At 37.5% G+C, this 24877-nt stretch overlaps 1 long non-coding RNA gene across 1 annotated transcript in view; it reads right to left on the bottom strand.

Moving 5' to 3' along the window:
* Window positions 1-24877, bottom strand: part of LOC309658247 — a 537688-nt gene that overhangs the window by 188954 nt on the left and 323857 nt on the right. Inside the window, exons 5-6 of the long non-coding RNA XR_014262136.1 lie at window positions 5155-20303; window positions 3132-3168 (exon numbers count right to left, since the gene is read on the bottom strand). This is a non-coding gene — a long non-coding RNA (uncharacterized lncRNA). The remainder of the gene's footprint in view (window positions 1-3131; window positions 3169-5154; window positions 20304-24877) is intronic.

Here is a 24877-nt window from a genome sequence, read left to right as displayed (position 1 = left end):
ATAAAACAATTCACACACTTGGAATCAACTTTCCATCCCACCAAGTGCCATCAGGAACATTCTGAAGACAATTTCCTTTGGAGTCTCACATTATAGCCACAGTAATCTCCATTTACAGACAATCCTGGGATTACCAATTTAACATTATTCACAAGTACTGGATAGCATGGGTTCTAAAAATAGATGTAAACAGATTAGATTCTGTGTTCCTAGTAGAGATAAATTTCACATAAAGCAAAGCAAGAAATAAAAAGGTACTCTGGAGAAAAAACTTTCCACTTACCCTTGGGCTGGACAACCCTTTGGTATTTTATGGATGCAGAAAATAGCACAGACAATTCCCCCTTGTCTTCTATTCCCATAGTGAACATCTGCTGCATTTGTCTTTCCACAGTCCCTTTTTCCCTTCTCTTAAAGAATCATTTCCTTTCCCACTCTGAGTCTGTTACTTTGATTATGACTCACAACTCCAGGGGTAAGCAAGTGACTGAGATTGAAACAGAGTATTTCCCGTGCCCTTGAAGGGCCAGCCAGCTTTACAGGCATGTGAGCTGTGAAGGTGTACAGGGCCCTGCACTTATAAGGGCCTCACACTGGGTTTAATGCTCTTCAGTCTCTGTTTCAAAGTGCTAATAATTTTCTCTTTGAATTTGTGTTTTGTAAATAAAGTCCAATGAGACAATAGAATATACATGTGCGCAGAGAAAATACATACAATATGCACCATTCCTGGTCACTCCATTCACATATAAAATGTATATCACATTCTGGAGGCCCCGTGAATACAACATTCCAGTCTGTAGAGTTATGAAGATTCAAAGCAAACACTAACTAAGAATTTTTACCTAAAACTGAGTAATTGAGGCCTCTGAAAACCACACTTTCCACTTGAATCAGGCTTGCTTCAATGGAGAAAAAAGCAATGGCATTCTAAGAAACACAAATGACCAGAAAACCCAATTGTATTCATTTTTTACTGTTACTTTCCTGTATTAGGCAACCACTTATGCTGAAAATAATGACACAGAAGAAAAGAGAACTATGGGGTATCTCATAGTTCCTTTTCCTTTTGGTCCTTCCTTACTCAACAGTAATCTGAAAGATGGAGAATGTTGATAGAATGAGCACATAACAAGAAGTGAAGTTAGTTTGATGAAGCATCTCCACTGCTTTGGTAAGAACAAATTTCATGTGCATGGGCAGGCTATGAAACTTATACAATGTTATAAACCAATGTTACCTCGATTTTCTTTTTAAGTTGCATTATATACTCCTACTTATGTCGCTTAAGATGAAATGGAATTAAGGTGTTCCACATCCTACCTGATCAAAATCCTCCCTCACCTTTACTCACAGGTTCCATCAGACAATGCTTCAAAGAGACAAACTCTACCAACCTCTGGTCTGAGTCTCTCAAGTCACAGGTATTCATCTTTGTGGTACAACAGGAAATATACACTTGGTCTTTGTCCCAGATTCCTGGCACAAAGCTCCTAGAAGCCTTAGGATCTCCAGAGTGATGTGTCTTTTGTGTGCTAGTGACATGACTGGTGCTGAGGGCCCCTAGATACCTTCAGGATGGGGACTGATCACCAGAAAGACCAATCATGATTAGAAGGTTGGAACTTTCCATACCTTCTCCATCTCTGGGATAGGGAGAAAGGCTAGAATTTGAGCTAATCACCAATGGCCAACGATTTAATCAATCATGTCTGTGTCAAGAGACTTCTGTAAAGTCCTTAAACTACAGGTTTCAGAGAGCTTCTTGGTTGGGGAATGCATCCAGTGCCGGGACAGTGGTGGTGCACCCCAGTTCTACAGGGAAGAAGCTCCTGTACTCAGGACCCTTCCAGACCTCACTCTGTACACCTATTCGTGTGGATTGTTTTGATATGATTTCAAATCCACTTGATTATGACAAAAATGAAGTTGTTTTTAAGAGTAAAGTTGTTTCTAAGAATGAAGTTTTTGTCTTGATATAAAAGTAAAATTGTGTGTCAGGATGTCATTATCCACATCTGTGGTTTCCAATAAGCATTCAGAAGCTCAGCTCCTGAGGGGCCCTGCTGGGGCCTTATTAGTAAGAACATAGGGAGAAGCAACTATGCGGAGGAACATTTAGACTATAAATACCAAAAGCTTATGAGCACTAACCGAGATCGTTCATCTAGGCAAGGCTAACCTTTGATGGTCTAAATTAGTGCTCCAAAGACCGTGGGGCACCAGCTCCCGCTGGAGTAAAGGCAACTCTTTTACTGGCAGTGCGGTAGCTGCAAGAAGAGGATCATCTTGCCCACCAGCATCAAGGCCATTGTTCCCTAGCAACGTGCTCTAGCAACAGGGGACCTTTGTTTCACTGGCAGCTGGATGTCAGCTCATGGTTGGTTAAGCCCACTCTCCCAAGAAGCAATTTGTAGAAAGGGTTCACCTCAACTAAATCTGAACTTTATTTCTTTCATCTCCCCTTGTCTGGAAGAATAGCGTGATTAATCTGTCATTGGTTTGGAGTATGTTACATCTTTACTGGCTTATTAAGAGATATTATCCTGTATGCTGTTAGCTTGTGAAATTATTACAATTCCCACAGTGAACCTGTGTTAAATAAACTATTGGCAAAAACAATCTCAGTCTCTGAGTATAATTTTCCTTGAAACAAAACATGACTGATCCTTTTAATATATTATAGTAAACCAGTGATAATAAATGGAGTGTCTTCCTGAGTTCTGTGATCCATTCTAGCAAATTACTGAACATGAGGAGGGTTTCATGGGAACCCTCAACTCATAGTCAGGTGGCCAGAAGGATGGGAGACCCAGAACTTGCAATGGACATGTGAAATAAGAGGTAGTCTTGTAGCACTAAGCCTTTAACCTCTGGGGTCTGTGTTAACACAAGGTAGTTAGTGTCAGAATTGAATTGAATTGTAAGACACTCAGTTGGTATCTGGAAAGTTGGAGAATTGGTTGGTGTGGGGAAAAAAACCCAAAACGTTTGGTGTCACAAATGTTGTGATTAGGAACAGATCAAAATCTTTTAGGCAAAATCAGCACTTGGATATAGAAAGTCTCATATTGTATTCCAAACTGTTTTGTATTCAATAAACAATAAATTCAATGAAATCAAAGACATACCATTTAATTTTCTTCCATCTTTCCCTCTCTTCTACTCCTAGAACACAGAAAGCATCCAATAAACATTAGCTGAAAGTTTTAAACTAAGATTTAGTTATTATCAAAGTCTATTCCTTAAATATTTCTTCCACAGTTGTTTAGATACTCTAATGTAAATGGCACCCACGGAAGGACAGAATACAACATGAACATTGCCTCTGGAGTTTTGCAATGCACTGGCCCTGTCTTAGCTTGAGTGTCTCCATAAACAATGATATGGGTGCAAGTAGTTTATTTAGAAGGTGATACCAGGAAGCACTTTGAAGGAACAGAAAAATGAGAGAGGGAAGGGAGGAAAAGTTAAAACAGGGTTCACAAATAAGCAAGTTACTACTGTAGACAACTGGATATCAATCCTGCTAAAGACCCTCTGAGAGTCTTTGTGGAACACACACTAAGATTCCCATTCCTCACTGGGTTGAAAGTCACTCCAGGAACATTAACTCTCTAGCACGTCTGGCCTTCCCCTTGGCTGCCATACTCCTGCAGCCAGAGAAAGTCCTTGGGCAAAGAAGAACAGAAGGCTCTGGGCATATAAGGGATCTATGTGCAGTTGTCCTAGGGTATGCTGAGGTGACACAACTGACAGAATCTACTACAGATCCCGATACGGGTCCATGACATGCTGTTAGAGTGCCAATACTTATCTACTATGTGGCTGCTATGCGCTAGACATTGTTCTAGATGTAAAAGATACAAAGTTGAAAATAACAGATTAAAATCTCTCCCATTTTGAAACTTGTAGACTAGTGTAGTTAAAGGATATTAACTAAAATATTATATTGGGTTGGCCAAAAAGTTCGTTCGGTAATGAATACATTGTTCAATAAAGTTCTTGGTGAAAATGAAAAATGTATCTTTTATTTTTACTTAAAACTGAACGAACTTTTTGGCCAACCCAATACAAATACATGGAGCATGTTTCAAGAAAATATGTATATAAATGATGATTTGGTCTTATCTAGGAGATTGGTAATAAGCTTCATAGAAAAAGTGAGGTTGAGATGAGGAATGAAAGATAAATAAGAATGTACTAAGAAATACTTTCAGTGAATTAAAAAAAGGAAATATAGATGAAGTGTAGAGATAAAATGGGAAAACTAGCAGGAGGTAAGTCTGAAAAGGCAAGCAGGGGCTGGGTCATTCTGGGCCTTAAAGGCCATATTATAACCTGTAGTCCTTAAAATAAGATTGATGTTGTTCAAGGGTACAAATTTGCAACCAGTAGTAAATAAGCCATGGAGACCTAATGCACAGTGTAATAAATATAGACAATAATTATACTATAATTATATAATGTTAGAACTATCACAATGGCAATCATATTACAATATATATACATGTATCAAAGTAGCACATTGTATGCCTTAAATTTACACAATGTTATATGTTGAATTTATTCAATAAATAAATAAGATCAATAAAAATCCATTGAAAGGTTTTAAGAAAGGAGTATATCTGTGGCAAGAAAACTTTGTGTGTTTTGAAAAGACTACTATGCCTATCTTGTAGAGATTAGTTTAGAGAAGTACAGAGTAGGTATAAGAAGTACCCTTGAGGCCATGTATAGCACACTGGAGCAAAAATGGTAGCTTGCACTAGACACAGAGCTAAAAAATAGATGAACTGATTTAAATTGGCAGGATTTGATGATGACTACGAGAGAGGGAGTATCCGTGCAGATACTGCCCCTTCCACTTCTGGACCATAGAACATGTTAAAAAACAAACAAACAAACAATATATATATATATATAGAGAGAGAGAGAGAGAGAGAGGGAGTTATATAGAGTTATATTTGGATACAGTTTAGATAAATATTAGAGAAGGAGCAAACATAGATAAGGGAAGATTATTTCACTTTGGACATGCATTTGAGACATTCAAGTGGAGCTGCTCAGTAAACATTTGGAAAAGGAAGCCAATAGCTCACAGAAGGGTCTGGTGTGGATATGCAAACTGGAATAGTCACATATATTTGTTACCTGAGGCCCTGGCCATACTCGGGATTGCCTGGGGAGAGAAGTTAGTGTTAGAAGAGACCCATGAGGAACTTGATTTTCCATATATTAAACCTAATGTGTAACTGCAAAACAATTTCTCCTTTGAAAGTTTATGTCAATATTCATGTTATTTTGATATAAATAAATTGTCAAGACAGTAGCTTTTGGTGTTGCTTTTTTGCTTTGTTTTGTATTTTACATTGCCTTGATTTCTCAATCTCTTAGAGATAATTTTGCTTTTCTCTCAGATGTTAATTTCCATCCAGACACAAACACACAAGTGGGTCTCACATTTTAAAAGCCTGTGATAAAGCTTAACACAGCTTGAACTATTATAAATAAGAAAACTATTCAACAGTGTTCTGAAATAGCTCTCTTTACCCTCTAAATTTTCTAAAATGCAGAGTTAATTACTTAGTGGGACATAATGGCAAATAAAATTAAATGGAAAGAAGGCACAGAGTTGTCAATAGAATCCCAGAAATAAGGCAACTGCTTACTTGTAGGTTGATAAAGCAAAGAGAAAAAACACCTCTTTCTAATTTTTTCAACAGAAACAGAACATACACATCAGATGAATGGTTTTTATCTTACATCTAACAATGCCATAAATATACAGAAAAGCATTTGATCTTTGCGATCTTGTAACCATACACCAACCAGAAAAACAGTAGCTAAATGATATTTACAGCACTGGAAACAAAGCCATATAAACTGGAACTTCAGGAAATTCTACTTATTTTAAAACTTACTTCAGTTTAGATTTTCCTCAAATGTTTGTTTAAGCCCCACACACTAAAGGGAGAAAATAAGTATATCCCCAAATCATAAACAGTTAATAGCAGTTCTGGCATTTGGATCACGGTGTGTCTTAGACCAGGACTCTCTTCCTCAAACCACACTTTTCATTTTTACCTCCCATGAGTTCCTCTATTAAAATGAGTCTCTTCTCTATCATGTAGATTAATCCAAGGGTCATTATTCTAAATCAGCAAGAGAAGTGAAAGATGAAGCTTACATTTTAATATTACTGAGTCATCACCACCTGCCCATCAATGGATTGAAAAAGGAAACTAAGAAAAAATGGGCTCCCAGAGTTACATCCAAGTTACATCCATGAATCTCTTCGATAGGCGATATCAGCCTTTAGTTATTCAGGGTGACTTGACGTCAACGAAGACTGGGTGGCGAAGTGCCCAGCTGTGACTACCATTAACTGGCTCTTCCCCCTGCTTCTGGGACTATACCCATGAAATGTCAAGATTCAGACTCACTAAATTTTAGATTTTGGAAATACTACTAGACATGAATGAGGAAAATACAGTTTTTAAAATCTGACATATAAGTAAAATTAGATGTATAAGTGGACTTGCCTCCAGCAAACCAAAACTTCACAGGAAACGGTTCCTATATGTGATTAGATTCTGTTTATTAGTTTCTCAAACATTTAAACAAATGTAGAGGTGCCCCAAATGATAAACTCTAGCTTCTACCTCTCCTCTGACTTCCAGATTCATACCCACTCCGTGTTGACTCTTCCACTAGGCTATTCCGCAGAATGCTCTAAAATTTGATTATGGATTGCTACCTTCTCCCTCCAAAGCTGTCCACCCTTTAGGTTTCCCTACGACATTGAACTGTGTTCAAGCTACCCAGCTGCTTCAGTCAGAAACATAAGAGTCATCCTACTCCTTTACATCTCACATAGAATTTATCAGCAGATCCTATTGCTATCATATCTAAAATATGAACGGAATCTATACAGTAGTCTCCAACTCTGCTACCACTAGCACTGTCAAAATCACCATCAATCCTCTTCTGCATAACTACCTTAGCCCCCTGTCTAATCTCCCTGCGTCTAAATTCATCCCCTACCCAAATTAATAGTAGCCATAGCAATATTAGAAAAAGATAAACATGATCGTGTCATTTACCTGATTAAAACCTTTCACTAGCTTCCAGATGAACTTCAAATTAAACCCAAACCCCTTTTCACGGTCAAAGGTGAATCCCTGCAGGCTGGGCTCTGCCTACTTCTCCCACCTACCCCACATCATCACTCACCACGTACTCACTGTCATGTACTCACTGTCACCCAGTCACAGGGCCATGTCAGGGGCTGGTCAAATACGCTGAGGTCTTTCCCACTTTGGGATTTTTGCACGTGCTGTCCCTTTCACTTGGAATTTTATTCTTTCTGCTTATCCTTTTTTGTTCCTTTTCGTATTCTGGACTCAGCATAAATGACATCTTCTCAAAGAGTCCTTTCAGAGTCACTCAGTTGGAAGAGAAACATCCTCTCTCCACACCCTTATTCTCTGCTCAGCAGCCTGGTCTTTGCTTTCTTCACAGTGCTTGGGGCAACAGGTACTTAGTTGTTGATTGCCTTGTTTACTAGCTTATTTCTCATTTTCCCCATAACACTGTGAGCTCTGTGAGGGCTGGGCTTTGTTTTACTCACTAATTTACACCTAGCACCTGGAACATTGTAGATATATATTTGCTGAAAGAATGAATGATGCAGTGAAGTGATAAATGCTCCTCCTTGGAGAATCAGGCATGCATCTTCAAACATCAGCCTGGCTGATTTTTGAAGGAAATCATCAAGAGGATGTGACCTCCAGTTGACCCTTGATCTGGACCCAGGGAATTGGAGGCTCCTCACCCCCTCCTGTGTCCTTGGAATGTATGTTTTGCCCACTCTTCCCAAGTGGGAACTGTTTTCAAGGACACAGCCTTATGAGAGCAATGTGTTGTTGAGACCATCTGGACGACATACGTGAATGAATCCCGTTAGGGCTTCTACATGAACTTAAGATTCTGGTGGGTGGGTGCGGAGGTCTCATTTTGCAGCTGCCCAAGACAAGCTTTGTATGTAAGTTCCCTTGCTCACTGAAACTGCCACCTACCAATCTGGAGTGGTCTGCCTCTTTCTCTGGTCTCTCCTTGCCCTCCATGTATGCGGGCCAGTTTGCAAATCACCACTAATAATCTACTGAATTCAGAACCTACTATCAGTAAATAAAGCAAAAACTGAAACCACAATCTGGCAGTTTTTTTCTGCAAAAGGATGCTATTTCCCTCTCATTTGAAATATGCTAACCATAGAGTAGTCCATTGATGTCTCCAATTTCACAAGTCCTCAAAGATCTTGGATTTTATTTTTAACCTTTTTCCCAGTTTCAACTGAGTGTTTGTTTCAGTCAGCATTAATGGGTATGCCATGCTGATTTCAGAGAAGTGGAATGAAAATTTAAGACTTTTATTTCCAAAAACTCAATTATTTTGGATGTTATGAGAAACTGAAGGCTCAAACATTTCTAATCTTTTTTTTAAATAAATTTATTTATTTTATTTATTTATTTTGGGCTGTATTGGGTCTGTTGCTGTGCGCAGGCTTTCTCTAGTTGCGGTGAGCAGGGGCTACTCTTCGTTGTGGTGTGCAGGCTTTTCATTGTCGTGGCTTCTCTTGTGGCGGAGCACGGGCTCTAGGTGTGCAGGTTTCAGTAGTTGTGGCACCCAGGCTCAGTAGTTGTGGCTCGCGGGCTCCAGAGTGCAGGCTCAGTAGTTGTAGCGCACGGGCTTAGTTGCTCCACAGCACGTGGGATCTTCCCGGACCAGGGTTTGAACCCATGTCCCCTGCACTGGCAGGCGGATTCTTAACCACTGCGCCACCAGGGAAGCCCTCAAACATTTCTAATCTTAATAAGAAGTTCCCAAAAGAACTTTTTAATAAAAACAGTTGTTCCAAGAAGTGATGGTGTGTATACAAAAACACATACTCACATACCTATATACATACATAAGACAGGCATTTATATATATACACACAAGGTATTTATATAGTCAAATAAATATAGGAAATACTGAGTTAGACAAGGCTAAATAGGCCTTATAATTGTCAATTTCTCAGAGCCTTTAACATGCAAATATGATTATGAATTTCCAAAGTGGAATAAAGTACTCAGCATTTCCAATTTTATTTGACCCTCAAGTCCTTGTCAAGTGCTCTCATCTTGTAGAAGCACTGTTCTACAGAGCAAAGTATAGAAAATGCTTTCCTAGAGAGAGTAATTAAAATTCTAATTCAAGAATTTTAAAATTGTTGGGACTTCCCTGGTAGCGCAGTGGTTAAGAATCCGCCTGCCAATGCAGGGGACACGGGTTCGAGCCCTGGTCCGGGAAGATCCCACATGCCGCGGAGCAACTAAGCCCATGAGTCACAACTACTGAGCCTGCGCTCCAGAGCCTGCAAGCCCCAACTACTGAGCCCATGTGCCACAACTACTGAAGCCCGCACACCTAGAGCTCATGCTCCGCCACAAGAGAAGCCACCACAATGAGAAGCCCGTGCACCACAACGAAGAGTAGCCCCCGTTCGCCACAACTAGAGAGAAAGCCGGTGCACAGCAATGAAGACTCAACACAGCCAAAATTACTTACTTACTTACTTAATTAATTAATTTAAAAAAAAGAATTTTAAAACTGTAGAACCAGAAGAAATCTCAAGAGATATCTCACTTGGTCTCCTGACCAGATGTCACAAACTCAAATGCAGAACTAAAGTACACTGAAAAGAATATATCCAACATAGAGGAGAAAGTAATGACTTAGCTTCAGCTTTAATGCAGAATCAATGTTCCAGATTATTTAATTTTCCAAAAGAAGCCAGAAACTCAAAGTTTGTATTAAAACTTTCCATTTTTAGATATTTGTAACTATTTCAAAATGATGTTTTTCAAACACTACACAGACTAAATAAAAATACCTGTAGGCCATATTTAATACACAATCCACCAGTTTTCAATCTGATTTAAACTACCTAGTATAGATATTTGTCTATTCCATTTTTCAAAATTTGTACTTAGTGACTCACCTAATGCTGCTGCATTTGTAACCATCTTTGATTTACTTTCCTTTATGGTCCCCTGTGAATCCTCCAGTTTGGCAAATCTTTCAACTGGAAGGTATAAATAACATCAAAATGGTCAAAATTTCCTTTGCATATAACATTAAGAAAGGGCCAGGTAATGTGCTAGAGTAGATGTCCTCCAAGATAAGCTCCATTCCATTGAAAGATCCATTTACTGCCATACATTCTATAATGTTCTATTCTACTCAAATAGAGATATCTAAACTAACTCAATAAAGACCATTTCACTTGGAAAAATAACAAAAATTTTCAAAGGGAAACTTGTCTATAACTCCTGTAAATAATAACTTTAATATCATTAGGACCTAGGCATTTTTCAGTTACAAAGTAGGTGAAGAAAAATGAGCAGCATAGATAAGAGCATAGGCTCTGGAGTCAAATAAGCCTGTGTTAGAATCGCAGCCCATTTCTTACTGGCCAGCTGATTTTTAACACGGCATCCTCCCAGACTCTTGGCATCTTTGTGTCCTAGGTTAAAATGAAGAAAATAATAGTACCTGCTTTAACAGGTTGCTGACAGTTCTAATTATATAACATGCTTAAAGTAATAAAGTTATAGCAATTGAAAAGAGATCAGTGGTTATCAGATTGTTTAGTTGGGATGTGTGACTATTATGGGATAACCTGAAGAAATTTCTTTGCAGTGATGGAACTCTGTATCTTGATTGTGATAATGGTTACATGAATAGATGCATATGGTAAAATTTCATAAAACTGTATACCAAAAAATGCATGTAAAACCGATGTAATCTGAATATGGTCTGGATTCAAGTTAATAGTTTACTAATGTCAGTTTCCTGGTTTTGACAATGTACTATGGTTATGTAAGCAATTATACTGAGGGAAACTGGGTGATGGATACAGAAGAACTCGCTATATTATTTTACAACTTCTAATGAGTCAAACTATTTCAAAATTAAAAGTCTAAAGAAAAACAAATGAAAGAAAAGCTTGCTAAGAGGATTGTATGTGAGAGTGTGCAAAGAACTTGGCATAATATCTGGCACATTATAAATGCTCTCTAGATGGTAGATATCATTTTTTAATTATTAAGTCTAGGAATTGAAACTTAAGAATAATGAAAATGGAATATATACCACTGAGAAATGAGATAAAATTTATCAGTTATCTAAGGAGGTAACTCAAATTGAATTTTGAATATTAAGACCAATAAAAGGGCAAAAGATGAAGTGATAATAACTCATCAGCTTCAAACTCATTTCTCATTGCCCACCTACCAACATTTCAGTCACTTGACATTATACCCAGGAATCACTAACACATCACTGAAATTATGCAGTCCTTTAAAGGACTGCATAATTTACTGTAATGACACAGTAAACTTTTCTATCTCTATGCACTTTCAGACTAATGATGCTTTAAATACTTACAGCTTACTAATAGCTATAACACATTATAAATAGTTTATAACATAATCACCTGTTTTAATTAATAGTAGGGCTTAAGCAGTAGGGAAAACTTAATTTTGATAAATCTTTATAGACAAGTTAAACTGACTTTCTGGTCAGTATAATGTTCCCTCCTCTTGAAGTAAACTCCGAAAATAATTAGAATATTAACGTACATGAATCTTTACTTTCTTCTTTCCAGATGTACAGCTGCTTAAGAAATACAGTTTGATGTTCTAGTTTTTATGAGTAATTATGAAAGAATTATGAAAAACATGTTCTAATCACTCTTTAATTGATACATGTCTAAAATGATCTATAACCATACAAATATTCTGATTAAGGTATAATAAAAATAGCATGTGATTTGAGGTCAGATAGCATGGGCTGTTATTGATACATTTATTCAACAGATTTTATTGAGCTCATACTATGTGCCAGTCATTTTTCTAGGCACTAGGCATACAGCAGGAAGCAAGACAAAGTCTCTACCCTTATGGGGCTTACATTCTAGTAGGGAAGACAGACAAACAAATGGCATACAAACAGAATAGAGTATTTCCTGTTATAAAGGAGAATTACATAGATCCATAATAAAAAGTGGGGGGGTGATGGAGAGAGGGGTGACTATAATATGTAGTGATTAGGGAAGGCTTCTTCAAGGAGAAAGCATTTGAACGCCAGAAATGAATGAAGATGAGGAAGTAAGCCATTTCAAGCCCCAACAGAAGAGTATTCCCAGAAGAGGGAGCAGCCAGCACAAATGTTCTCAAGAGGGTCAGGCTTGGTGGGTCTAAGGGACAAGAGATAACCATCGTAACTAGACTAAATTAGCCATGCAGAAGATGAGGTAGGCAAGAGAGCGAGAGATAGGTTCACGGGATATGGGTGTTACTGAGTGTGATTGGAAGCCTCTAGGAAGTTTGAGTAAGTGTGTGTGTCATCCTCTGACTTAGATTTTTTAAGTTCAAACTCACTGCTGGATGGGGAACTAACAGTAGGTGGGACGGAATGAACAGGGAGGCCTAGCTTAGCAATATTCTTCCCGGTGAGACGTGATGATGTTCCTTCTCAGCTCTGTGAACATGTTGCTTGGCCTCTCTGCCTTCAGCTCCCTCACCCACAGACTGTGAGCTCTAAGTGAGCTGTTCTTACATGTAACTTAAATTCTGCATGGAAAGTGAAACAAGCTTGGATGGCTGACCACAGATTCTGCATCTGAAATAAACATCAGGTTCCAGTTCTACCCTAGGCAAAACTAAGGGCTATCTTTCACAGAATTTATTTCATAGGTACTGTATAAATTTTGGAAACGATCCCCAAGTATAAAGAACAACGTAAAAATTCTGCAGCAAGTCTACCATGTAAGAATGATGATCCTGATTATGTTGCGTTTTTCCCCCACCCACACATAACCTTTTTGGAAAACTGCTTTTTTCCTCAGAAACATTTACTATACTTCAAATCATTAAATATTCTTCAAACGTATGAACTTTTGATTTATTTGCATAAGTCCCTACCATGGTACATTTCACCTGTTTCCAGGCCTACGTAACTATAAATGACGCTATGATCAACATGCTAATATGTAAATCTTTGCATGCAGAGTTGGTCGTTTCCCTAGCGTAAACTCTTAAAAGTAGAGTTTCTCAACAGTCAAAAACTGTATGAAAATTTAATGCATTTAACATATGCTGCCAAATTTCCTGCCAGAAACTTATTCCAATTACCCTTTAGACAAGTGCCCGGTAATATTTTTGAGTCCTCTAGGGCTTTTTTTGAAATCTCTACAGTCCTCTTTATCACTAATCTTACAGGGCTTCTTGTATCTACTGCAATTTCTATCTCTGTCTGTTCCTCTTGGGAGTCCTTGCTCCAGACTTCTGCTGTTCATCCAGATCTAACCCCACGTAAGTCTACACACTCAAAGCCTCCCAAGGTGGGTCATAGCACACACTGTTGACTCCCTACATAACTGCCTTTTCACCGTCTCCCTGGCTAATAGTGACATGCTCTTGTCTGGGTATCAGATTGCCAGCAATGTACTTGAGGAAAGTAGGCTTCTCTTCCAACCCTGAGGGTGGAGGGTGAATATTTATTTTTCTCATCCATTGCTAGGGGATAAATCTCTTTTTTTTTTTTTCTAATTCCATTGCCTTTGCCACTAATTAGCAGCATGTGAACTATGTCTAGTGAATAAAGCATAAGGGGAGATATGCTGGGGGCTTCTGGAACAACAATCTATCATTCTGAGATAAAAGGAAAGAAGTAGTTCTCAAGCTGCCCTAGTTCTCTCCTGCTTCCTACTTTTGAACAGAAATGTGATACATGGACATTTGGCAGCCATTCTGCAGCCATTAGTTGTTTCAGGATGAAAAAAAAAAACAGGTCAAGGATAGTAGAGCAAAAGGACAGAAAGTGGCTGGCTTCTGGACATTACTCAGGCACTGAACAAATCTTGAAGACCATCTGTATTTAATAATTGACATTTATTGAAGTAAGGCTCCGAATGTTCCACAGAGACTGCGAGATAGAGGCTCTGTCTTTTTTGATGGTTACTATTCAAAGGAATGGCTCCTAGGTTCTTAAGGAAGACATTCTTGGGTTGTAAAACTGGCAGGAGACTGGGAAAAGATTTATATCTCTAAGGGGCTGAGAGAGATTTTATAGTTGCAAGTTTTCTAAAGTAAATACTCTAAGGAAAGGAATCTCAGGGGCCTATAGTCAGAAAGAAAACTGTCTATGTTTAGTGATGGTGAGAAGAACACTGAAGCCATCTTTGTCAGTGAACATGCTGCTTCTCCCTCAGTTACCCTAATCACTCCCCACTCTGAAAACCTGTGCTAAGGAATTAAGTGAGCCTCTTATGACCTTGCAGAAAATTCCTAAATTGGCCAGTTAGCTTCTATCCTTTGCAACTAAAGCCCCCCTGATGAATCAAGATTGCATTCCTTACGTTTCTCTTTTTTTGGAAATTAGGAAATGAAATTACATTTTCCACTGAGAGTAAATTATAATAGATCAGATATAGTGGGGGAAAAAAGGTACTGAGCTTGGAGACCTGAGATATGGATTCTAGTTTCAGTTTGGTTACTGTATGTTTGAGGTCTGATGCTCGTTTTTCTCAACCTGACAAATGAGAAGGTTGGACCAGATGGTCTTTGAGGTCCCTTCCAAATCTGACTTTCCGAAACTCTGTGATAATTTTGACCAGTTAAACAAATGAACCTTTAGAAATGTAAAACCAAAAGATCATTTCTTTATTCTAAGATTTTCATTAGCTGGAAAGAATAAAAATAACTATGCCCAAACTGTCCATGGTTTAGCAGAAGCAAAATCACAGTCAGAATTTCAAGCAGCAGGTTTTGATTAGAAGGAGTTCAAAGTAGTCATAATTTACTTGCTCTTCAAAGAAGCTCTTAGCATAGACCTGCACAAATTACCAACATAAAGTGGTTGGCAGGTACAAGGTAAAAGACAAGAACCATATTGAGTAGATAAAGAATTATCTCAGACACTGGATGATACTTTAGAACAGTAACTTGGGAAAGGAGGAATATGACGAACTGAGCGTCATAGAATAAGTTCATTTTTCCAGCAATCTGAAAGCAGCAATCCAGAGCAATGAAATAAAATCAGCACGTCTCACCACATGGGGCAGCTCAAGTTGTAGTCTCCACAAAAGAAGGATAAATGGAATGTGTCACAGGGGATTAGGTGTTTAAGGGAGTAGAAAGTTCTTATAACAGCTGCTACTTGTGATAGATTTCAAGAATGCTTTTGAAATGAGTAGATAAGGTACTGAAATTCTTGCATTCTGCCTGGGCTCGATCCTTTGGGAAAGGGAGTAGGGTAAGAAACAAGCACTGAAATTTGTTGCTGGAAAATGCTGAACATAATTTTAAATATAACATTTGTCTCATTGGAATCATAATTCATGCTCATTTTAGGAAAACTGCAAAAGAAATATATACAAAAAAAATTAAGAAAACATATTTCCATTACTCATCTAGACACAACTCTACTTCTTCATTTTCCCTGGAACAAAATCTCAGCTATTCCAACAGGGGAATTATTGCTTTCATTACTAGCCACATACCTAGAAGGAGCGTGTTCAAATTGGAGGACTAAAGAGAGATGGGTTGTTGCCTTTCTATCTCTCTCCCTCTAACTACAGATATAATTACATAGATATTACTTAAAGAGCCTAGGAATGTTGAGGGCATAACTTGGTTTGCCCAAGCTACTAGGTTAGGCTACTGGGAAACTACCTACTTCTACTAGTAAAACTAGTTTTCCTATAAGCCTGGCATCCCTTCTTGGGCAAAGACAGCAAAGGATTCCCATATATTAGGTTTCCCTCCAAAGAGAATTATCAAGGTATAATTCCCTGCATTTAATCCCTTAGGTTCTCCTCCTACATGCCAGCATTACTGGGTCATGGTTCATGGCGAGTAATGCATATTCAAGTACAGATACTGCCTCTGTCAGCACCTACTACCTCTAAGCCCCACCCACTCAGGGAAGCAAGTGTTTTAGCACGTAGCTCCATCCTTATCCTCCTGCTATCTGCATACCACTTGAAGAGGATTTAGAAACCCTGTATGGCTCCCAAATGCAGCATAGGTCATCTTTCTAGTCTGGATAATAGGGGAACAGACCACACTGAATGGCATGAAAATCTCTGTCAAAGGCACTAGTAAGGATTTCCATGGGGTGCTATAGCCTTAGCCAAAAAAACCACTGGGCTTTTCATTTAAAGTCAGGTGTTATTCCCTTGGATAGAGGCAGAGCCAATCACTTACACATATTTAAAAGCACTACTGACCAACCCAATACTTTAAACATTTAATTTTTCTCTACTGGGTGGGCAGTTCAAGCTGTGCAGCCAACACCAACTAGTTTTTGCATTACTTCAAGCAAAGGCAACAAAAGAAACAAAACTCATTACCTTTGAGCATTCAAACCCTGACAATACACCACATAAATCATCACTTCAAAAGAACATGTTAACGATGACTTGACTTCCCCATACTAAGCAGCTAAGGAAGCATTACAAAGTATGTTGATTGGTTGGTTTTGCCAGGGGCAACCTATCCTTTTAAAGGGGTGTCCAAGATATTGGAATTTGTCATTTACTGATACTATCTGTGCACAAGCTGTATGCTGGGACTAGATGTTGGAAAATATGGCATTCAGAAAGAAAGAGGGCTTGAAGTGGCTTTCTGCAGACTTCTGAGAAAAGGTCTCAGGATTCCCTCTCTTATTTCTCAATCCATCTGAGAAAGTTAGGAAAGAACCCTGAGGTGAAGTATGGAAATGAAAATAATTCTGAGGAATTTTCTAGAAATTTCCACAATCCAAAAATTTCTTTCTCAAAATTTTAATGGAGCAGAAAGTTCTCCCACAGTTCCATGAGTTAGCCTTTATTTGCCAGTCTTAAGCAACTTTGGATCAATGGTTAAAAATCTGAAAGAGATAAATATTGCCAATCAATGTAAACAACTGATGGCTGTTGACTGATGATTAAGTTGTGTCATCGATACTATAATGGCATATTACTCTGTGATGTGATATAGGTTGTAACAAGATGCAGCCACGGTAGCTAGGACCAGTGATGTACCAAATATGTGGGTGTTCCTAATTCTCTCAGTTGAAAATACAACCTGACGCAACCCTTCTAGGAACAATATAGGCCCTTTGTTTTGTTATCTCTATTTTAAAGAAAGGAGAGGACTATCATGTAGTAGATAAGTTATGCTAAGAATCAAGTATAATCTCCTTATCCTCTTTTGGAAGATTCTACATGAACTGGACTTGCCTATCTCTCGAGTCTCTTATCCTATGACCATAGCCTCAAAAGTTAAGTCTCTTCTGACTTTGCTCACTTTCCTCTACAAGAAATTTTCTTCCTTCACCCAATCATCACAGAGGTAACTCCTTCTTACTTGGGTTTCAGCTCAAATGTTAGCTTTTGAAATGTTCTTAACTGACCAATCTAAGGTATCTTGATACCCCAGATAAAGCTTTATGTTTTTCATGGTTCTTACTCCTATCTGAAATTATCTAGATTACTTGCTTATTGTCTTTTTGTCACTATAACAATATAGATTGGATTGGGGATAGGAAACTTGTATATCATGTTTATTGTTAGATTCCTATTTTCTACAAGAATGTCTAGAATATTTGTTAAGGAATTACTGAATGCAGAGTATAGTGGTTTTCCAAGGAAGAAAAATTAAAGAAAGATGTTGTTTCTTCAGTATTGGTATGTGCCTCGTACTTGGAACATATCATGAACATTTTCTTAGAACAGGGTGCAAAAGACAACTTAATCAAATGCTGATCACTATAATGAAAAAGATGTTAAAGTACCTCCACTGTCTTTAGTGCATTATTGCTACTTATGTGGCATGAATAAAACCAAAGGCATATGTAGTATATTTTTACATTTTTCAGTGGGGGTTGTATATCTTTTTTGACAACTGGCTCCCAGCACTTAATTTAATGCTATACTGAGGTATGTTTTAGCATTTTTGTACTCATCTATTTCTAATCAAATTAAACCAAGTCTATACCTTATCAGCCAAATGCTACACCGACCCAAAGTTTAAATTCCTGCTGGAATCTCTCTGGGAAGGTGGTCTATGTTTCAGCATGGTTTTCAACTTCTCTTCAACATTAACCTGTTATTCTTATTCCGAGATGTAACCCTTGGCCATTCTTACAAAAGACATGACCCTTTTTTCATACTAGGTCCAGTAATAAATTTGGGAGCTCCATCAAGCCTAGGAATTAGTGCAAATAAATACCAGAGTTTATGATTATCTTTTCGAAAACAATATTATCCTCCAACCTCCTAAAGAGATTTCCTGGAAAATAATTTAAATGAAAGTGAAATGATTAACCTAGTCCCACTAGGTTACTGCTAGCTTGTTTGGAATCTGGATGCTTTATTATTGCTTTCAGCCGATTTAATACCAACTGTCTATTTGTTGTCAATGTCAATGTCTTTAAAACTCCTTGACTGGGTCCCTAATGGAAAGACATTAGATGATAAGGCAAGTGATTTCTCTACCTTCCTTTTGGTGTCTGACATCATTAATGTGATTAATGAGGTGACCAGGGAACCAAAGTCACTTGTCACCATTAGATTGCTAATACAATAGCCAAAGCTCAAAGGTGAGGAAGGAATGAGAAAAAAGTCTTCTCTTATCTCTGTTCTCTACTTTATCAAGGAGACAAACAACCTACCTTGTGTGAACCTCTTTGTAATAGTAAACATTTTGTAATAGAAAATGCTAAGAAAATGAAAAATGTGTTTATTTGGTTCCAAATTATTTGTGATGACTGAAAAATAATTATTTTACCTTTAAAGATTAAGAATCCCTTCTAGATGATTGAATAATGACTATACAATAGAAAAGAAATCGCTGGATCTGTGCCTTTAAAAAGGAGTAAGAGGAAAGGTAGACTCACCAATGGAAGTGATTGGCTCATGTTGATATAAAGTCCAGCAGAAGCTCTTGCTTCAGGCACAGCTAACTCTGTCTTCCTCCTCCTGTCCCCCTCTTCCTCTCTTCACCATTTCCCCCTTCTCCCTCCATTTCTCTGCTATAATTTTCTCTGTTGTTTTCAAAATCCTGGAAAATAAAACAGAGAGAGAGAGATTAAGAGAGAGAACTTCTTTTCTCTCATTGTAGTAAAATCCCAAAATTGATACAAACCTGGCTTGGACTACTTAGTCAGTCTTAGAGGATGAGAATATGTATATTGATGTGTTCATATGAGCCCAGACCTGGAGCAGGGGAAAGTAGTTCACCCAAATGTGAAACATACAAGAGTGGGAAATTGTGATGCTTTTTTACACATAAAAGGAAAAATCAATCCTGAGCAACCAAACAATAAAAATAAACTATCTATCTACCATAGAAGGAACAAATGGTTTTTAAAGAGAAACTGGGTTTGCATTTGGTCATACAGACTTTTTCTGTAGAGTTATATGGACTGATGGGCATTCTCGTGCATGGCTGGTGGAAGTGTAAACTTTAGAATTTTCCTGAAGAGCACATTGGAAACACTTTAAATATGAATATACATCTTAAATATGAATATACACCATTCTAGAAATTTATACTAAAGGAACAATAATAAATCATCACAAAAATGTGACTAAAGTGATGTTTCTCTCATTGTATATATGACAACAAAGAATTGGCAGCAACCTAAATGTCAAAAAATAGGGGAGATTAAAAAAAAGCATGGAAAGTACTATTTTAAAATTTATGTGTTTGTTATTTATTTATTTATATAATCTGAAAAGATATATACCAAAAGACCAGGAATATTAGGATGGTTGAAATATGGGTGATTTTTCCTGCCTTCTTTTTGCTTATCTCTATTTACTAATTTTCCCCCAATGAGTATAAACATGTATTAACTGTGTAATGTTTGTGTTCTGAGAAGAGAGCAGCTTGAACACAGATTCCTGATTCACTCTAAATACCTTTTCTAAATAATACCATATTGGGATGGGAGGCTGGTGAGCAGGACATATAACACTTCAAAGGTGTCTTTAGGGACCAAGAATCAGCTGTAAACTATTCTCTTTCGTGATCTAAGCCAAGGGATCAGACCCAAGGGAAAGGGCTTACCTATGTTTGGGGTCTCCAATGATGACTCAGGTTTCTTTGTTTCTTGAAGGAAATCAGCGAGCAGAAGCCTGGGCTTCTCCTCCAGAACGACTGCACCTGTCCATTTGCTGCATGTGGTCCTACTGACCCAGAGGCCTGGAAGAAATTACACAGAGGAGAAAAATGCCCTGTCCCTGAAGTGGGGAAAGGACTGCCACTTGTACCCCAATTTCACATGATATTTTAAAATTAATTCCAGATGAAATAAGTTTTTAAATGCAAAATACATAATGGTTAAAACATTACAAGAAATTTAAGAAGAGTATTTGTATAACCTTGCATTATACAAGATTATCCTAGGCAAGATAGGAGACCTAAAAGCCTTATGTAATATTTCATTATGTAAAAATTAAACACCTTTCATGGCAAATATACCATAAGCAGAATTAAAGAGAAATGAGAAACTGAGGAAAATATTTTCAATGCCTATGTCAGATAAAGGGTTAATATTCCTTGTATTAAAAGATCTCCAGAAATAATTAAGAAAAAGGGAAGTAACTGAAGGAAAAATGGATGAAAAGGCAAAGACAGAAGAAGAAATTCTAATGGCCAATAAATACACAAAAATTCTCTTAACTTCTCTAGGGTTTAAAGGAATGCAAGTGAAAGCAACAAGATGTCATTTTTCCATTAATCTCATATAGAAATAATAATATAGTGAGACTAAAGCACTGATGAAAAAACAGGGATACATAACCTCTGATAGGAAATAATTTGTGAATTGCAATGACCTCTTAGATTGACCTATTAATCTCGATTTGGAAAACTGTCCATTAGAAATAAAAACCCTGTGTTCTATGAACAAAGATGTCTATTGCAACTCTATTTTATAGTAGCAGAATAAAAGAAAAAATAAAGGGACACCAACAAGGGAAATGGTTGGATAAATCACAGTACATCTACTCCATGCAACAGTCCATAGCTATCAAAAAGAATAGATTAGGCCAATGACTCTCCAAGTGTGGCCCTTGGACCAGCAGCCTCAGCATCACCCAGGAACTTGATAGAAAAGCATGTTCTCTGGCCCCATGCCAGGCCTACTGAATGGGAATCTGTGAGGACGGGGCCCAGTAATCTGTGTCTTAAGTTATCCATGTGTTTCTGGTACATGGTTAGATCTACATCACTTGTCTTGAGAAGTCTATTCATATTGTTAAATGAGAAAATTAAATTTCGGAGTAGTATATATATATATATATATATATATTTTTTTTTTTAAACTTTGGGTTTATTGATTGATTGATTGATTGATTGCTGCGCCGGGTCTTCGCTTCTGCGCGAGGGCCCTCTCCAGCTGCGGCAAGCGGGGGCCACTCTTCATCGCGGTGCGCGGGCCCCTCACTATCGCCGCCTCTCTTGTTGCGGAGCACAGGCTCCAGACGCGCAGGCTCAGTAGTTGTGGCTCACGGGCCCAGTCGCTCCGCGGTATGCGGGATCCTCCCAGACCAGGGCTCAAACCCGCGTCCCCCGCACTGGCAGGCAGACCCTCAACCACTGCGCCACCAGAGAAGCCCCAGAGTAATATATTTAATGTGATGCATTTTTATAAAAACAAACATCTATAAAGCATACACTTTTTTGATATGTACTCATACTTCTGTATGTGAAAGCATAAAGTTGTGCCAATAACATTTTTTAAGGTAGGAAAGGAGTAGGGAAAGAGAAATAACCTCTCTCTTCATGTATCTTTGCTTCCTTTTTCACTGGAAACAGTGAGCATATATTACTTTCCTAAAAAAAAAAAAAAAAAGACATTTAAATAATAAGTTAAAGAAAAAATGGTCTTTGAGCCTAGATTTTCACCTGACCTAGATCAAATAGACTCTAAGCTATGTGGACATCAATTGGTTAGATCTTCCTTTCACCAAGCCTTAACTGGCCTTAAGACCTAGCTAGGGATGGCTCTGGCATAATCCTTTACTAAGCAAACTATTAAATAGGTAGGCGGATCAGAGCAAGGATTCTTGGATTTTGCATGAAGGGGCTCAAAAGCACAATTTCTCTGGATTATTTTCTCCAAACTACCTTTATAGTTAAAGTTAAGACCCATCCATTGGACCCTCTGAAAAGGATACGGTCACTGTAAGTAAACTATATAGATGTCAACAGCTATAACACAAGTCTATGCACAGTTTACTGAATTTAAAAATTTTGTCGACTGGTAGTTTATTCCAATCCTTCTTTCCATTGTGTTTTAAATGTTAAGTGTGGAGAAACAATGGTTTCTTCTTCAAAGCCTTAATCATTGATTGAAATACCATTTTTAAAGTCAAATTATTAAGTTAAATGTTGAATTATTACATTTTTTGGCTAAGATTTTCCCTTCAAGGACAAAATACTCCAATGCTATCATTTGAGATTGGTTTTAGCTATATCTGAAGTTTGTTAGAAAATACATGTGTTTGCAAAGCTCTAGCAAGTCATAAGTACATGATTGTTGGATCCAAAATTTACATCCCAGGAAGTCACAAAAGTTAACAACATGGGCCAGAATAATCATGGAGATTAGGTAAATTTAACTTGTGATGTTGACTTCCTCCTTTTAATTACTTAGCTCTTGAATATAGTCAATAGTCTGATGAGCTCTGATTATGGAGAACTCAGCTAAAAATATACTGAATTAATAATCACCTGCAATGTGACATTTAAAATTCTACGATTTTAGTTCCCCTATACACCCATTCTTCTTCCATGGGACAACTTTAGGGTTATAAGTGAAATGAATCTCTAATGACTAATGCCCCAGTGATTTGATTTTTGCACATTGCTGGAAAATTAAGAAGAATGTTTACTTGCCCTTTAAAAACCTATATTCCACTGAAAGGAACCTAGATTTAAAATTCTCACAAGCCTGAAAGAAATAATTTCATAATCTAATATGTTATGGTGGTCTAAATGAGAATTTTCCAGCTCAGTCTCATAAAAAGAAGCCTTTTGCCACTAGACTTATAAAAGATTAGACATACAATTTAATTAAGTTAACAAAGTCCACTGTAATTCCTTAGAAGTGAATCTCTTTTAATCTTCCAAGTTTATTGGCTTCATTACTGTTGCAAAGAATTTCTAACCCACGATTAAATCTATGCCTTTCTGCAGAGCCATTCAGCGTCCTGAGAAAAACCCAACTAATTTGATTACATGCTTTGGTTCTCAACAGATCCCAAATAGAGAAAATCCTTTCTGCCTTTTATCTAAAATGTTTGCTCTGCATTAACATATTTCACTAGTATAAGTAAATAAGCTTTTTTTCCTTCAACCAAGTATTCGAGAACCTACTATGTGCCAGTGCTTGCGAAGCACTTCAAGTGCATAAGGAAAATCAAGACAAGGATTTGACATAAGTAGCTTACATTACAGTGAAGATCTCTCTCTAAAAGGATTCCTTAAATATTTTTTGCTAACTCAATATTTATCACTTAATCAGATGCTTGATTTAACACCCATGCTATTTGCTACCCTATTAATAACTGATTAATGCATTTTACTATTTTGCTCTAAATGTTTTACTACCCTCCAAGGGAAATATTTGGACATTTCCCTTCACTGAGGCCAGATTATCACTGGCACCCAACCAAGGAACAGACCCTATGTTCCTTCCAAAATTATTTGACTTTATTTCCATAACATAACACCCTTTCTTTTATCAAAGAGTGCCTGAAATGCTGGAACTGAGGAGAATATTTTTATTTAAATATTAGAAATTTGTACCTGCATAACTTAAAGCACCATACCTTACCCTGAAAGGATTTATATGTTGCGCTGAGAGAGTGTATCAATTTTATTTGTGGTGTTAACGGAAGTTCAAATTGTTAAATTAGATTCAGATAACATATTCATGGTTTGCATTAACAAGAAAATAAGCAGACAGTTGAACAGATTCAGAAACTATGCATGTTTAAAGCAATGAGCATTTTAAGTGTGAAGAGAAAAATAATGTAGTTTTAGTAAATAGTCTTTCTACTTTAAAGTCTCAACCATGGCCATGGGACTTCTGTTCTCATTAAATCTTAGTTTTTTCTTAGTCCTAAAAAGACTTTTCAGTAGAGGGAGGAAGAAATCCAGTTTTGAAGAATTCATGTTACTGAAATCGCCATGGTCAGACTCTACAGGTGAGAGAATGTAGTCCCTCCTACAAAGTTCGTCCTGTTAACCAGAGGAAGGACACAACCTTGGGGCTGAAAGAGTTCAGATTCACTACTCACAACTGATACTAAATTTCCCACGTTTGTAGTAGGTGATTATCCAAAAGATACTTCTATACTTCCTTTGCAACAACAAACTTTTTAAAGTTTGATGCTATTCAGTAGGACTTTTCCTGGAAATTTTAACTAAAAAGTACTTTAAACTTCACACTAGAATTCTTAGAAGGGTGATTTATAGAACCCACACTGGGGTTTTCCATTAGAACTGTAACTAAAAATAAATAAATAAGAACTGCCATCTCCAACCAATGGTTAGGAATGAAGGTGCTGGATTTGATATCCTGGGCTTGATTTCCAGCTGTGTAATCTTGCACACATTACTTTCTCTAATCTTGCTAAGCCTCAGATTCTTCACAGGTAAAATGAGGATAAAAGTAGTGCCCATCACAAAAGGCTCTTTGTGAAGATTAAATGTAATAAGGTGTTTATCAGTACAATGCCCTGCACATAGTTCCCATTCTATAAATT

This window comes from Balaenoptera physalus (genome assembly GCF_965194825.1).
Source record: "Balaenoptera physalus genome assembly, chromosome: 3".
In the NCBI taxonomy this organism is placed as follows: domain Eukaryota; kingdom Metazoa; phylum Chordata; class Mammalia; order Artiodactyla; family Balaenopteridae; genus Balaenoptera; species Balaenoptera physalus.
The sequence above is the reverse complement of the archived record's forward strand: the minus strand, read 5'-3'. Positions and strand labels throughout refer to the sequence as shown.